At 33.0% G+C, this 16,797-nt stretch overlaps 1 long non-coding RNA gene across 4 annotated transcripts in view; it reads right to left on the reverse strand.

Moving 5' to 3' along the window:
- Positions 1-16,797, reverse strand: part of LOC123516587 — a 31,842-nt gene that overhangs the window by 254 nt on the left and 14,791 nt on the right. For all 4 annotated transcript variants that reach the window (XR_006678244.1, XR_006678245.1, XR_006678247.1 and 1 more), the window contains 30 exons: positions 16,383-16,454; positions 16,172-16,212; positions 15,340-15,375; positions 14,756-14,827; positions 14,545-14,585; positions 12,662-12,697; positions 12,086-12,157; positions 11,875-11,915; positions 11,636-11,702; positions 11,099-11,134; positions 10,520-10,591; positions 10,307-10,347; positions 10,070-10,135; positions 9,511-9,546; positions 8,985-9,056; positions 8,772-8,812; positions 8,535-8,600; positions 7,988-8,023; positions 7,461-7,532; positions 7,248-7,288; positions 7,011-7,076; positions 6,458-6,493; positions 5,930-6,001; positions 5,717-5,757; positions 5,480-5,545; positions 4,950-4,978; positions 4,375-4,446; positions 1,758-1,793; positions 280-351; positions 1-118 (listed from right to left, as the gene is read on the reverse strand). The exon at positions 1-118 is cut by the window's left edge. This is a non-coding gene — a long non-coding RNA (uncharacterized LOC123516587). The remainder of the gene's footprint in view (positions 119-279; positions 352-1,757; positions 1,794-4,374; positions 4,447-4,949; positions 4,979-5,479; positions 5,546-5,716; positions 5,758-5,929; positions 6,002-6,457; positions 6,494-7,010; positions 7,077-7,247; positions 7,289-7,460; positions 7,533-7,987; positions 8,024-8,534; positions 8,601-8,771; positions 8,813-8,984; positions 9,057-9,510; positions 9,547-10,069; positions 10,136-10,306; positions 10,348-10,519; positions 10,592-11,098; positions 11,135-11,635; positions 11,703-11,874; positions 11,916-12,085; positions 12,158-12,661; positions 12,698-14,544; positions 14,586-14,755; positions 14,828-15,339; positions 15,376-16,171; positions 16,213-16,382; positions 16,455-16,797) is intronic.

Here is a 16,797-nt window from a genome sequence, read left to right on the forward strand (position 1 = left end):
ATACTTTAGTCCTAGCAGACACCTATCAAACCTGACTGATCCATGTGTCCAGAAACAAATAGTTCTTCAAGGTAACTCACCTCAACACACTGCCATTGCATCCTCTGTACAACCAAGCCTGAAAATGTCAATGATTACCAGCAAGGGAAGCTTCCTCCAGTACATTGTTACAGCACCATCACAGCATGTTCAACAAGGTTCATTTATGACAACAGCAATTCCTCATACAGTGTACACATTGGCATGCATAAAAAAACTCAGTATATTTTGGTCACTCACCTACAGGTTGGTGAGGCTTTCAAGGTGCACTTGTCTCCTCAACTACACAGGATAAAACAATCTTGCTTGTCACTGGAAGATGCAACACAAAAACACCTAAAATAACAATTAATTAATAATGAGTGAGGATCATAATGAGATAAGAGACTATTGAGATTACTTTGCATTTAACTTACTGCTATGACCTAGGCAGTTGATAATTTATATTCTTTCTCTCTACTTTTCTAAAACCCATTCACATTATGTTTACTGTCATTGCATGAGTTCGCCCTATGTAATTTTTAGAAGCTTTGACAAGATGGCAAACATTTAGTTTCCTGTCTACTTATCAAAAATCAAGATTCACATTTTCTCTTTTCAATAAGTTAATACATTATGGGATAAATTTCTATTTACAATACAGGCAACCCCCCGCTTAACGAAGGGGTTATGTTCCTAAAAAAATCCTTCGTTAAGCGAATCTTCATTAAGCGAACCAATTATAACAAGTTTAACCCCTGGTGAGCTTCCATTGAGAGTAAACAAAGCGAGAGTGCATCATAGTACAGTAAAAGGTTTAATGAAAGAAAAAATTATGAAGTTAAACATTTAAGCAGTTTAATTTAAGACTAAGTCATTATAATGTACACTAATGTATGTATGTATGTAAGTAACTTTATAATGTTGATGATCTTAAATTTATGAAGGGAGGGAGAGTGGAGCAGGAAATACGCTAGCTGGCAATCTGTGGAATGTAAACAAAGGGCACATCATTGTACCGCATACAAAACTTATGTACCACATTTCCACAAGGCTTTCCATCTTATCCATTGCAGAGTTATGAGTTTAGGTGATCTTACCAGCCTTCTTAATAGTCTGCTGACTTGAAAATGGTACAGTAGATGGAGTTAACCCATGGTGGGAAGCAATGCTATTAGTTTTCTCGCCTCTCTCGTTTCTGTGAATAACATCTCGATTCACTTCGAGAGTAAGAGACTTCCTGGTCTTCTCAGCAACGCTAGGTGACATTGCAGGGCGTTTTGGTGGCATGTCAAGCGAGGGAAGACGAGCTGCTGCTGACGCTGTTATTGTTTTGAACTAGGGGGTGCGTGTTTTGTCCACGAAAGGTGCTGGTGTATTCAAGAGCCTGTTGGCTTGCATGATACGGCAAGGCTTTCAAACTTGGAAATAATTACCTGCATAAAATTTCGTTATAGCGAGTTTGGTGTTCATGAAACGAGCAGATGGTAGTAAAAGGAAACATTCATTGTAGCGAAATTTTGTTGTGTGAACCTTCGTTAAGCGGGGATTGCCTGTTCTCTACATGAACAAGAAGGCTTCTAAATTAATGTTATCTATTGATTCTCGATCAATTCAAAAATAGTTCCAAACAAAATATGGCAAAATCAAGTGATGTTACATTTGAAGACAGATGGACCTTACAACTTTCAAGTCCTTTTAGTGAAATACATATGTAAACAAGGAGTTATTAATCTTACCTTCACGACAGCTGAAGTTTGACACTCTTCTCATACCTGCAAGAAAAAGAAATGCTGTTTAGTTCATTCACAGATAACAGTAGATCTGGATTTGACACGAAAAATCGCCGCGCTGCAGTAACGTACCCAAAGCCGGAGAACGGAACTTTAATTTCAAACCTCGAAATCTCAGCTCCTAGCCAACATGAATCTATGAAGATCACTGTGAAGGAAGCTAACTGTGTTTAATTCAATGCCTGAAAGTGATATCTAAATCCATACAACCGTGTCATTGTACCGCTCAGTTATACGAGTCAAACACGAGAATTTATATAGTACCAGGTGGATGTTTAAATACAACTTTAAGCTTACAGCTGTATTTCAAACACAAAATGCAAATTTTGTATCACTTATAAATTACTTTACATGATTTTGGCTGTCCACTTGCTCATCTCTTCTTCACACCTGTGAGTTTACGCCTCTTGTCATCACTCTGTGACCGTGTGTTACCTCCTGTGGCGACACCAGGTTTGCGCTTGGCGTGGACATCACTGTTGGTGTCTTACTATCCCACCCCTTATATATGTTACAGATGTTGCATTAGCGTACTCTATATAATTTCATTAACAAAAATGCAACTTCTTTTTTTTTTAGGAAGACTATTTACAAAGCGCGTAGTCGGACTTTATTTTTTTCTTACATCATTAACGCGAAGAAATATATTGCAGTAGTCACTATCAGTCATTCATCGGTTTGTTACAGTCACGTTAGTAATCAGGTGAGTTTAACACTTAACAGCACTCCACAGTACACTTCCACGTCACAGTGATGTCAGTAACATGTCACTATTCTTCACCAGTGTCACTATCTTTTCCCAAACTGACTATCTATATGGCACCAGATGTCATAACTGCAGTCACTGCCACCAGTTGCATGCGTCTCGGATTACGTCCCAGTTACAGCCTCTCACTCTGCCATTTTGTGTGACCTCTCATTATATTTCACTGTAGTGTTTCACATTGTGCACCTCAAGTCACCACTAGCAGTTCTTCTCCACTGTACCACTGACTTAACTCCACAGTCCGCATACAACACTCGGCGTCACCCTACACACGTCACGGTTGGATATACCACTCACAATGTTCACTCCTTATTCACCTCACTGTACTTCATTACTAACTGCACAGTGACATCACTAGCGACTGCATCACACACGCACATAATAACATTTTCATGTGAGCCTTCACACTTTCACTGTAAATCCATTGTTGGACAAAACTCTTTCAACAGCATTCACATTTCACTGTTTCATTGTCTCCACAGATATGTCAAAATGCCTGAACATGCACGTAACAATTATAACCCCTCACTTTTGGCTGCAGCAGTATCCCTAGTATGACTGACTTGAGTGACTGTCCATTGGCTAAACCGTTGGCCATCTCCCTGCTCGCCTGACATTTTAAAATGACCCATTCGCAGTATACATGGGTGTATACAACTTGTTACAAATATGTACACAATAATAATAATAATAATAATAATAAAAATAATAATGTTTCCTCCAGGTAGAGGTCAGCCGAGCCCTTAATCTGGTGCACCTCACAGCCTCCACAAATGCACACGCCTTCCCACTGCTGCGGTATTTAGTAATGATTAGTATTTCCTTAAAAAATGCACCTTATATTGTATAAAACTTTACAAAATTAGAACTTTAAACAGTCATCTGCCGCGTACTACCAGTCGACTGCTTTGGGTGTTACTGCAGTGGCGGCTCCGCAATGCTGTATCAAATCCAGATCTACTGTTATCTGTGGTTCATTGAATAATACAATAAAGAAATTCATTCATTCTATTGTGCTCAGAAACTTCCTTATCCTCAAAAACACTAGGTCGGGGAAAGAAGCAAATTCATCACTTAGATTGTGTTGAATTTAACATATTTTTAGTATCTTTTTATTTTACAATAATGAAACACTAAACATTGAAACTATATTTCTTCACTTTGAAATAGCATATCTAATATAAGTAGCTATCATCATCTTGCTAATACTTTGGTAAGTATATGACTATCTTGATTGATCTGAAACATGCTATCTTATACACCCAATGACTAAAGCTATAAAGTATGAACACCTGAGAAAGTTTTGTTAATTTTCAACTATGCTCTAAGTCATATAAAAAGCTACACTGAAAATAGCAAAATGCTCAAATCAAATCACACCAATGAATATAATTTTGCAAGGACACACACACACACACATAATAAAGTAACACTTACATTCCTTGAATAAAGCTTTTTAATACTGATAGCAAACAATGCTTGTTTTCTTGGAGTCTAATATGTACTGCAATAAAAAAAAAAAAAAAAAAAAAAAAAAGCAAGAGCACTATTATTATTTTTTTTAGGAAAAACAATAAATTGCACCCAATTTCATTTCTCAGTTGAAAAATTAACTACTTTCTATTCTTCAGTTGAACTATGCAATCATCATAGCATGTGTCAAGAAACAAATAGTTCTTCAAGCTAACTCACCTCAACACACTGCATGGTCAACAAGGTTCACTTATGATGATCGCAATTCATCATACAGTGTCTACGTTGGCATGCATAAGGACTATGTGTATTTTGATCACTTACCTACAGGCTGGTGGAGCTTTCAAGGTACACTTGTCTCCTCAGGTACACAGGATAAAACAATCTTGCGTGTCACTGGAAGATGCAACACAAAAACACCTAAAATAACATCTCATTATGATCCTTATTCATTACTATTTAATCAAAAGACTATTACTTTGCATTTAACTTACTATGACCTTCCAGGCAGTTGACAATTTATATTATTTCTTTCTACTTTTCTAAAACCCATTCACATCATGTTTACTGTCGTTGCATGACTTTGAAGTACGTCATTCTTAGAAGCTTCAACAAGATGGCAAACATTTGGTTTCCTGTCTACTTATCAAAAATCAAGATTTACATTTTCTCTTTCCAATTAATTAATACATTATGGCATAAATTCCTATTTACAATACTATATATGAACAAGAAGGCTTCCAAATTAATGATATATATTGATTCTTGATCAATTCAATAAAGGTTCCAAACAAAATATGGCAAGATCAAGTTATGTTACATTTGAAGACGGATGCACCTTACAACTTTCAAGTCCTTTTATTGACATACATATGTAAACAAGGAGTTATTATTCTTACCTACACGATAGCTGAAGTTTGACACTCTTCTTATACCAGCAAGAAAAAAGAAATGCTGTTTAGTTCATTGAAAAATACAATAAAGAAATTAATTCATTCTATTGTGCTCAGAAATGTTTTCATCCTCAAAAACACTAGGTTGGGGAAAGAAGAAAATTCATCATTTAGATTGTGTTGAATTTAGTATATTTTTGTATCTTTTTATTTAACAATAATGCAACACTAAACACTGAAACTATTTTTTTCACTTTCAAATAACAAATCTTATATAAGTAGCTATCATCTTGTTAATACTTTGATAATTATATGACTATCGTGATTGATCTGAAACATACTACCTAATACACCAACAAATAAAGCTATACAAAGTATGAACACCTGAGAAAGTTATGTTAATTTTCAACTATGCCGTAAGTCACATAAAAAGCTAAATGAAAATGGCAATATGCTTAAATCAAATAACACCAATTAATAAAATTTACCAAAGAGAAAGACAAATACACACATAAAATAAAGTAACACTTACATACCTTGAATAAATCTTTTTAATACTGATATCAAACAAGACTTGTTCTCTTGGGGTCCAATATATACTGCTGCAAGAAACAAAAAAGAAATGCATGAGCATTATCATTTTAAGGAAAACCAATAAATTGCACCCAATTTCATTTCTCAGTTGAAAATTTGTCTACTTTCTATTCTTCAGTTGAACTATGCAATCATCATAGCATGTGTCAAGAAACAAATAGTTCTTCAAGGTAACTCACCTCAACACACTGCCACTGCTTTCTCTGTACAACCACTAAGTCTGAAAATGTCAGTGATTATCAGCAAGGGAAGCTTCCTCCAGTACATTGTTACAGCACCATCACAGTTCAGTGCCATGCATGTTCAACAAGGTTCATTTATGACGATCGCAATTCATCATACAGTGTATACATTGGCATGCATAAAGGACAGTGTGTATTTTGATCACTTACCTACAGGCTGGTGGAGCTTTCAAGGTGCACTTGTCTCCTCAGGTACACAGGATAAAACAATCTTGCATGTCACTGGAAGATGCAACACAAAAACACCTAAAATAACATCTCACTATGATCCTTTTTCATTTCTAATTAATCAAGAGACTATTAAGATTACTGTGCATTTAACTTACTGCTATGACCTTCCAGGCAGTTGACAATTTATATTCTTTCTTTCTACTTTTCTAAAACCTATTCACATCATGTTTACTGTCGTTGCACGAGTTTGAGGTACGTCATTCTTAGAAGCTTCCAACAAGATGGCAAACATTTGGTTTCCTGTCTACTTATCAAAAATCAAGATTTACATTTTCTCTCTCTAATAAATTTTTTTTTTGTTATATATTGATTCTCGATAAATTCAATAAAGGTTCCAAACAAAATATGACAAGATCAAGTTATGTTACATTTGAAGACGGATGCACCTTACAACTTTCAAATCCTTTTATTGACATACATATGTAAACAAGGAGTTATTAATCTTACCTTCACAATAGCTGAAGTTTGACACTCTTCTTATACCTGAAAAAAAAAAAAAAAAAAAAAAAAAAAAAAAAAAATGCTGTTTAGTTCATTGAGAAATACAATAAAGAAATTAATTCATTCTATTGTGCTCAGAAATGTTTTCATCCTCAAAAACACTAGGTTGGGGAAAGAAGAAAATTCATCATTTAGATTGTGTTGAATTTAGTATATTTTTGTGTATCTTTTTATTTAACAATAATGCAACACTAAACACTGAAACTATTTTTTTCACTTTCAAATAGCAAATCTTATATAAGTAGCTATCATCTTGTTAATACTTTGATAATTATATGACTATCGTGATTGATCTGAAACATACTACCTAATACACCAACAACTAAAGCTATACAAAGTATGAACACCTGAGAAAGTTATGTTAATTTTCAACTATGCTGTAAGTCACATAAAAAGCTAAATGAAAATGGCAATATGCTTAAATCAAATCACACCAATGAATAAAATGTACCACAGAGAAAGACAAATACACACATAAAATAAAGTAACACTTACATACCTTGAATAAATCTTTTTAATACTGATATCAAACAAGACTTGTTCTCTTGGGGTCCAATATATACTGCTGCAAGAAACAAAAAAGAAATGCATGAGCATTATCATTTTAAGGAAAACCAATAAATTGCACCCAATTTCATTTCTCAGTTGAAAATTTGTCTACTTTCTATTCTTCAGTTGAACTATGCAATCATCATAGCATGTGTCAAGAAACAAATAGTTCTTCAAGGTAACTCACCTCAACACACTGCCACTGCTTTCTCTGTACAACCACTAAGTCTGAAAATGTCAGTGATTATCAGCAAGGGAAGCTTCCTCCAGTACATTGTTACAGCACCATCACAGTTCAGTGCCATGCATGTTCAACAAGGTTCATTTATGACGATCGCAATTCATCATACAGTGTATACATTGGCATGCATAAAGGACAGTGTGTATTTTGATCACTTACCTACAGGCTGGTGGAGCTTTCAAGGTGCACTTGTCTCCTCAGGTACACAGGATAAAACAATCTTGCATGTCACTGGAAGATGCAACACAAAAACACCTAAAATAACATCTCACTATTATCCTTTTTCATTTCTAATTAATCAAGAGACTATTAAGATTACTGTGCATTTAACTTACTGCTATGACCTTCCAGGCAGTTGACAATTTATATTCTTTCTTTCTACTTTTCTAAAACCCATTCACATCATGTTTACTGTCGTTGCACGAGTTTGAGGTACGTCATTCTTAGAAGCTTCCAACAAGATGGCAAACATTTGGTTTCCTGTCTACTTATCAAAATCAAGATTTACATTTTCTCTCTCTAATAAATTTTTTTTTTGTTATATATTGATTCTCGATAAATTCAATAAAGGTTCCAAACAAAATATGACAAGATCAAGTTATGTTACATTTGAAGACGGATGCACCTTACAACTTTCAAATCCTTTCATTGACATACATATGTAAACAAGGAGTTATTAATCTTACCTTCACAATAGCTGAAGTTTGACACTCTTCTTATACCTGAAAAAAAAAAAAAAAAAAAAAAAAAAAAATGCTGTTTAGTTCATTGAAAAATACAATAAAGAAATTAATTCATTCTATTGTGCTCAGAAATGTTTTCATCCTCAAAAACACTAGGTTGGGGAAAGAAGAAAATTCATCATTTAGATTGTGTTGAATTTAGTATATTTTTGTGTATCTTTTTATTTAACAATAATGCAACACTAAACACTGAAACTATTTTTTTCACTTTCAAATAGCAAATCTTATATAAGTAGCTATCATCTTGTTAATACTTTGATAATTATATGACTATCGTGATTGATCTGAAACATACTACCTAATACACCAACAACTAAAGCTATACAAAGTATGAACACCTGAGAAAGTTATGTTAATTTTCAACTATGCTGTAAGTCACATAAAAAGCTAAATGAAAATGGCAATATGCTTAAATCAAATCACACCAATGAATAAAATGTACCACAGAGAAAGACAAATACACACATAAAATAAAGTAACACTTACATACCTTGAATAAATCTTTCTAATACTGATATCAAACAAGACTTGTTCTCTTGGGGTCCAATATATACTGCTGCAAGAAACAAAAAAGAAATGCATGAGCATTATCATTTTAAGGAAAACCAATAAATTGCACCCAATTTCATTTCTCAGTTGAAAATTTGTCTACTTTCTATTCTTCAGTTGAACTATGCAATCATCATAGCATGTGTCAAGAAACAAATAGTTCTTCAAGGTAACTCACCTCAACACACTGCCACTGCTTTCTCTGTACAACCACTAAGTCTGAAAATGTCAGTGATTATCAGCAAGGGAAGCTTCCTCCAGTACATTGTTACAGCACCATCACAGTTCAGTGCCATGCATGTTCAACAAGGTTCATTTATGACGATCGCAATTCATCATACAGTGTATACATTGGCATGCATAAAGGACAGTGTGTATTTTGATCACTTACCTACAGGCTGGTGGAGCTTTCAAGGTGCACTTGTCTCCTCAGGTACACAGGATAAAACAATCTTGCATGTCACTGGAAGATGCAACACAAAAACACCTAAAATAACATCTCACTATGATCCTTTTTCATTTCTAATTAATCAAGAGACTATTAAGATTACTGTGCATTTAACTTACTGCTATGACCTTCCAGGCAGTTGACAATTTATATTCTTTCTTTCTACTTTTCTAAAACCCATTCACATCATGTTTACTGTCGTTGCACGAGTTTGAGGTATGTCATTCTTAGAAGCTTCCAACAAGATGGCAAACATTTGGTTTCCTGTCTACTTATCAAAAATCAAGATTTACATTTTCTCTTTCTAATAAATTTTTTTTGTTATATATTGATTCTCGATAAATTCAATAAAGGTTCCAAACAAAATATGGCAAGATCAAGTTATGTTACATTTGAAGACGGATGCACCTTACAACTTTCAAATCCTTTTATTGACATACATATGTAAACAAGGAGTTATTAATCTTACCTTCACAATAGCTGAAGTTTGACACTCTTCTTATACCTGAAAAAAAAAAAAAAAAAAAAAAAAAAAAAAAAAATGCTGTTTAGTTCATTGAAAAATACAATAAAGAAATTAATTCATTCTATTGTGCTCAGAAATGTTTTCATCCTCAAAAACACTAGGTTGGGGAAAGAAGAAAAATTCATCATTTAGATTGTGTTGAATTTAGTATATTTTTGTATCTTTATATTTAACAATAATGCAACACTAAACACTGAAACTATTTTTTTCACTTTCAAATAGCAAATCTTATATAAGTAGCTATTATCATCTTGTCAATACTTTGATAATTATATGACTATCACGATTGATCTGAAACATATTACCTAATACACCCAACAACTAAAGCTATACAAAGTATGAACACCTGAGAAAGTTACGTTAATTTTCAACTATGCTGTAAGTCACATAAAAAGCTAAATGAAAATGGCAATATGCTTAAATCAAATCACACCAATGAATAAAAGTTTGCAAAGAGAAAGACATAAATACACACATATAATATAAAGTAACACTTACATACCTTGAATAAATCTTTTTAATACTGATATCAAACGAGACTTGTTCTCTTGGGGTCCAATATATACTGCTGCAAGAAACAAAAAAGAAATGCATGAGCATTATCTTTTTAAGGAAAACCAATAAATTGCACCCAATTTCATTTCTCAGTTGAAAAATTGTCTACTTTCTATTCTTCAGTTGAACTATGCAATCATCATAGCATGTGTCAAGAAACAAATAGTTCTTCAATGTAACTCACCTCAACACACTGCCACTACTTTCTCTGTACAACCACTAAGTCTGAAAATGTCAGTGATTATCAGCAAGGGAAGCTTCCTCCAGTACATTGTTACAGCACCATCACAGTTCAGTGCCATGCATGTTCAACAAGGTTCATTTATGACGATCGCAATTCATCATACAGTGTATACATTGGCATGCATAAAGGACTGTGTGTATTTTGATCACTTACCTACAGGCTGGTGGAGCTTTCAAGGTACACTCGTCTCCTCAGGTACACAGGATAAAATAATCTTGCGTGTCACTGGAAGATGCAACACAAAAACACCTAAAATAACATCTCATTATGATCCTTATTCATTACTAATTAATCAAAAGACTATTACTTTGCAATTAACTTACTGCTATGACCTTCCAGGCAGTTGACAATTTATATTCTTTCTTTCTACTTTTCTAAAAACCCATTCACATCATGTTTACTGTCGTTGCATGACTTTGAAGTACGTCATTCTTAGAAGCTTCAACAAGATGGCAAACATTTGGTTTCCTGTCTACTTATCAAAAATCAAGATTTACATTTTCTCTTTCCAATTAAGTAATACATTATGGCATAAATTCCCATTTACAATACTATATATGAACAAGAAGGCTTCCAAATTAATGTTATATATTAATTCTTGATCAATTCAATAAAGGTTCCAAACAAAATATGGCAAGATCAAGTTATGTTACATTTGAAGACGGAAGCACCTTACAACTTTCAAGTCCTTTTATTGACATACATATGTAAACAAGGAGTTATGAATCTTACCTTCACAATAGCTGAAGTTTGACACTCTTCTTATACCTGCATGAAAAAAGAAATGTTGTTTAGTTCTTTGAAAAATACAATAAAGAAATTAATTCATTCTATTGTGCTCAGAAATGTTTTCATCCTCAAAAACACTAGGTTGGGGAAAGAAGAAAATTCATCATTTAGATTGTGTTGAATTTAGTATATTTTTGTGTATCTTTTTATTTAACAATAATGCAACACTAAACATTGAAACTATCTTTTTCACTTTCAAATAACAAATCTTATATAAGTAGCTATCATCTTGTTAATACTTTGATAATTATATGACTATCGTGATTGATCTGAAACATACTACCTAATACACCCAACAACTAAAGCTATACAAAGTATGAACACCTGAGAAAGTTATGCTAATTTTCAACAATGCTGTAAGTCACATAAAAAGCTAAATGAAAATGGCAATATGCTTAAATCAAATCACACCAATGAATAAAAGTTTGCAAAGAGAAAGAAACAAATACACACATATAAAATAAAGTAACACTTACATACCTTGAAAAAAATCTTTTTAATACTGATTTCAAACGAGACTTGTTCTCTTGGGGTCCAATATATACTGCTGCAAGAAACAAAAAAGAAATGCATGAGCATTATCTTTTTAAGGAAAAACAATAAATTGCACCCAGATTTCATTTCTCAGTTGAAAAATTGTCTACTTTCTATTCTTCAGTTGAACTATGCAATCATCATAGCATGTGTCAAGAAACAAATAGTTCTTCAAGGTAACTCACCTCAACACACTGCCACTGCTTTCTCTGTACAACCACTAAGTCTGAAAATGTCAGTGATTATCAGCAAGGGAAGCTTCCTCCAGTACATTGTTACAGCACCATCACAGTTCAGTGCCATGCATGTTCAACAAGGTTCATTCATGACAATAGGAATTCCTCATACAGTGTATACGTTGGCATGCATAAAGGACTGTGTATTTTGATCACTCACCTACAGGCTGGTGGAGCTTTCAAGGTGCAATTGTCTCCTCAACTACACAGGATAAAACAATCTTTTGTGTCACTGGAAGATGCAACACAAAAACACCTAAAATAACATCTCATTATGATCCTCCCTCATTATTAATTAATCAAGAGACTATTGAGATTACTTTGTATTTAACTTACTGCTATGACCTTCCAGGCAGCTGACAATTTATATTCTTTCTCTCTACTTTTCTAAAACCCATTCACATGTTTACTGTCATTGCATGAGTTCCCCTTACATAATTTTTAGAAGCTTCAACAAGATGGCAAACATTTGGTTTCCTGTCTACTTATCAAAAATTAAAATTCACAATTTCTCTTTTCAACAAGTTAATACATTATGGCATAAATTCCTATTTACAATATATGAACAAGACGGCTTCCAAATTTACGTTATCTATTGATTTTCGATCAATTCAATAAAGGTTCCAAATAAAATATGGCAAGATCAAGTTATGTTACACTTGAAGACGGATGCATCTTACAACTTTCAAGTCCTTTTATTGACATACATATGTAAACAAGGAGTTATTAATCTTACCTTCACAATAGCTGAAGTTTGACACTCTTCTCATACCTGCAAGAAAAAGAAATGCTGTTTAGTTCATTGAATAATAAAATAAAGAAATCAATTAATTCTATTGTGCTCACAAAATTTCTTATCCTCAAAAACACTAGGTCGGGGAAAGAAGAAAATTCATCACTTAGATTGTGTTGAATTTAACATATTTTTGTGTATCTTTTTATTTTACAATAATGCAGAACTAAACATTAAAACTATATTTCATCACTTTGAAATAGTAAATCTAATATAAGTAGTTGTCATCATCTTGTTAATACTTTGATAAGTATGACTATCGTAATTGATCTGAAACATACTACCTAATACACCCAACAACTAAAGCTATACAAAGTATAAACACCTGAGAAAATTAGTTAATTTTCATCTATGATGTAAGCCATATATATATATATATATATATATATATATATATATATATATATATATATATATATATATATAAAATGGAAATATGCTTAAATCAAATCACACCAATTAATCAAATTTTGCAAGGAGAAAGACACAAATACACACACATAAAATAAAGTAACACTTACATACCTTGAATAATATGAAACAAAAAAGTATATTTTTTTAAGGGGACTGTCCGGTTAGGTTTTCAAAAATAAAAAATAAAGAGGTACGTAATTTTTTTTTTTTCACTGATAAATAACTATTAAGAGATGTTAGTTTAGTAGTTACAAGCGAATCAAACCATAAATATCTGCATGAAAAATAAAAACTCAATATTTTTTTAAATAAAATATTTCCTATAAACTTTGTCACCGGAGGGCAGATTTAAATTATGCCAGTACTTATATAAAGGATGTGATAAAACAAAACTTTCCATCTCATAGAATTTTGAATATTTATTTTGATGGCCATTATGAATTATTTATTTATTATTATTATTTTTTTTTTATATAAAATTACATGGCACAGCAAATAAAAATTTCAAAATTTTGAGATGGAAATGTAGCAGCTTCATTGAGATTCAAAATGATACCTTCAAAATTGAAAATCCGTTGAGAAATGTGGGACAAGATACGATTTTGAATGATAAAAAAGTGAAAACTGAGAAAAAGACAAAAAAACCAAGAGAGGTCATTTTCGTCCTCTATGACCTTGTACATTCATTTGGGTTGGATATTTCGTGCTCATACACCACCATGTGCATCATATATGTTTTTTAGGCATGTTTAGAATATTCTGTAAGACTCATATGGTACCTGGACCCCCTACAATGACTGTAGGCATTAGTCGCTCGAAGGCGAGGGTGTGGAAAAAAAAAAAAAAAAAAAAAAAAAAAAAAAAAGGTAAAATAGGCTGGGTTGTGGCTTGCAAGGCGTGAAACAATGGCAAGATACTCATTACATCCTCCTCCCATCACAGTCACATGGACACTGAAATGGAAGGGTGAGGGTGTGTTCCTGTGTATGCCATGTTACTGAGTTGCCAGAGCCCGCCTTTTCTTACCAAAGAAACCACTTTTCATGACATTTTCCGAGCTTATTATCATCATTTATGGTACAACGAGTGGGGAGGGGGAAGCCTCGGGCTGCGGCAGGCGTGGCAGGGGCCATTTAAAGTTTATATACCCCACATATTTTAGCATATTTCCCCAATATACTCCATCACTATGTTGCCATATGTTCAGGGATGCTCTGGTAGTGTTTTGGGGATTTTGAGTTTTCAGATTCTTCGGTACCATTGCCACCAGATGGCCCCCTTAAGGAAAAACAACAAATTGCACCCAGATTTAAATTTATCAGTTGAAAATTGTCTACTTCCTTTTCTTCAGTTGAACTATGCAACCATTGCAGCATGTGTCAAGAAACAAATAGTTCTTCATGGTAACTCACCTCAACACACTGCCACTGCATCCTCTGTACAACCATCAAGTCTGAAAATGTCAATGATTATCAGAAAGGGAAGCTTCCTCCAGTACATTATTACAGCACCATCACAGTTCAGTGCCATGCATGTTCAACAAAATTTAGTTATGATGATAGGAGTTCCTCATACAGTGTACACATTGGCATACATAAAGGACTGTGTATTTTGGTCACTCACCTACAGGTTGGAGGAGCTTTCAAGGTGTACTTGTCTCCTCAGCTACACAGGATAAAACAATCTTGCATGTAACTGAAAGATGCAACACAAAAACACATAAAATAACATCTAATTATGATCCTCACTCATTATTAATTAATCAAGAGACTATTGAGATTACTTTGCACATAACTTACTGCTATGACCTTCCAGGCAGTTGACAATTTATATTCTTTCTCTCTACTTTTCTAAAACCCATTCACATCATGTTTACTGTCATTGCATGAGTTTGCCATACGTCATTTTTAGAAGCTTCGACAAGATAGCAAACATTTGGTTTCCTGCCTACTTATAAAAAATCAAGATTCACATTTTCTCTTTTCAATAAGTTAACATATTATGGCATAAATTCCTATTTACAATACTATATATGAACAAGAAGGCTTCCAAATTAATGTTAAACATTGATTCTCGATCAATTCAATAAAAGTTCCAAACAAAATACAGCAAGATCAAGTTATGTTATATTTGAAGACGGATGCACCTTACAACTTTCAAGTCCTTTTATTGACATACATATGTAAACCAGGAGTTATCAATCTTACCTTCACGACAGCTGAAGTTTGACACTCTTCTTATACCTGCAAGAAAAAGAAATGCTGTTTAGTTCATTGAATAATACAATAAAGAAATTAATTAATTCTATTGTGCTCAGAAACTTTCTTATCCTCAAAAACACTAGGTTGGGGAAAGAAGAAAATTCATCACTTAGATTGTGTTGAATTTAACATATTTTTGTGTAACTTTTTATTTTACAATAATGCAACACTAAACATTGAAACTATATTTTTTCACTTTGAAATAGCAAATCTAATATAAGTAGCTATCATCATCTTGTTAATACTTTTATAAGTATATGACTATCGTGATTGATCTGAAACATGCTACCTAATACACCCAAAAACTAAAGCTATACAAAGTATGAACACCTGAGAAATTTTTTTTATTTTCATCTATGATGTAAGCCATATATATATATATATATATATATATATATATATATATATATATATATATATATATATATATATATATATATATATAAATAAATAAACAAATAAAATAAAAATGGCAATATGCTTAAATGAAATTAATCAAATTTTGCAAGGAGAAAGACACAAAACACACATAAAATAAAGTAACAGTTATATACCTTAAATAAAACTTTTAATACTGATATCAAACAAGACTTGTTTTTGTGGGGGTCTCATATATACGGAGAAAAAAAAAAAAATAAATAAATAAAAAATAAGGAAAAACAAATTGCACCCAGATTTCATTTCTCAGTTAAAATTTGTCTACTTTCCTTTCTTCAGTTGAACTATGCAATCATCATAGCATGTGTCAAGAAACAAATAGTTCTTCATGGTAACTCACCTCAACACACTGCCACTGCTTTCTCTGTACAACCACTAAGTCTGAAAATGTCAGTGATTATCAGCAAGGGAAGCTTCCTCCACTACATTATTACAGCACTATCACAATTCAGTGCCATGCATGTTCAACAAAATTTAGTTATGATGATAGGAGTTCCTCATACAGTGTACACGTTGGCATACATAAAGGACTGTGTATTTTGGTCACTCACCTACAGGTTGGAGGAGCTTTCAAGGTGTACTTGTCTCCTCAGCTACACAGGATAAAACAATCTTGCATGTAACTGAAAGATGCAACAAAAAAACACATAAAATAACATCTAATTATGATCCTCACTCATTATTAATTAATCAAGAGACTATTGAGATTACTTTGCACATAACTTACTGCTATGACCTTCCAGGCAGTTGACAATTTATATTCTTTCTCTTTACTTCTCTAAAACCCATTCACATCATGTTTACTGTCATTGCACGAGTTTGCCATACGTCATTTTTAGAAGCTTCGACAAGATAGCAAACATTTGGTTTCCTGCCTACTTATAAAAAATCAAGATTCACATTTTCTCTTTTCATTAAGTTAACATATTATGGCATAAATTCCTATTTACAATACTATATATGAAC

Source organism: Portunus trituberculatus, chromosome 41 (genome assembly GCF_017591435.1).
Source record: "Portunus trituberculatus isolate SZX2019 chromosome 41, ASM1759143v1, whole genome shotgun sequence".
Classification (NCBI taxonomy): Eukaryota; Metazoa; Arthropoda; class Malacostraca; order Decapoda; family Portunidae; genus Portunus; species Portunus trituberculatus.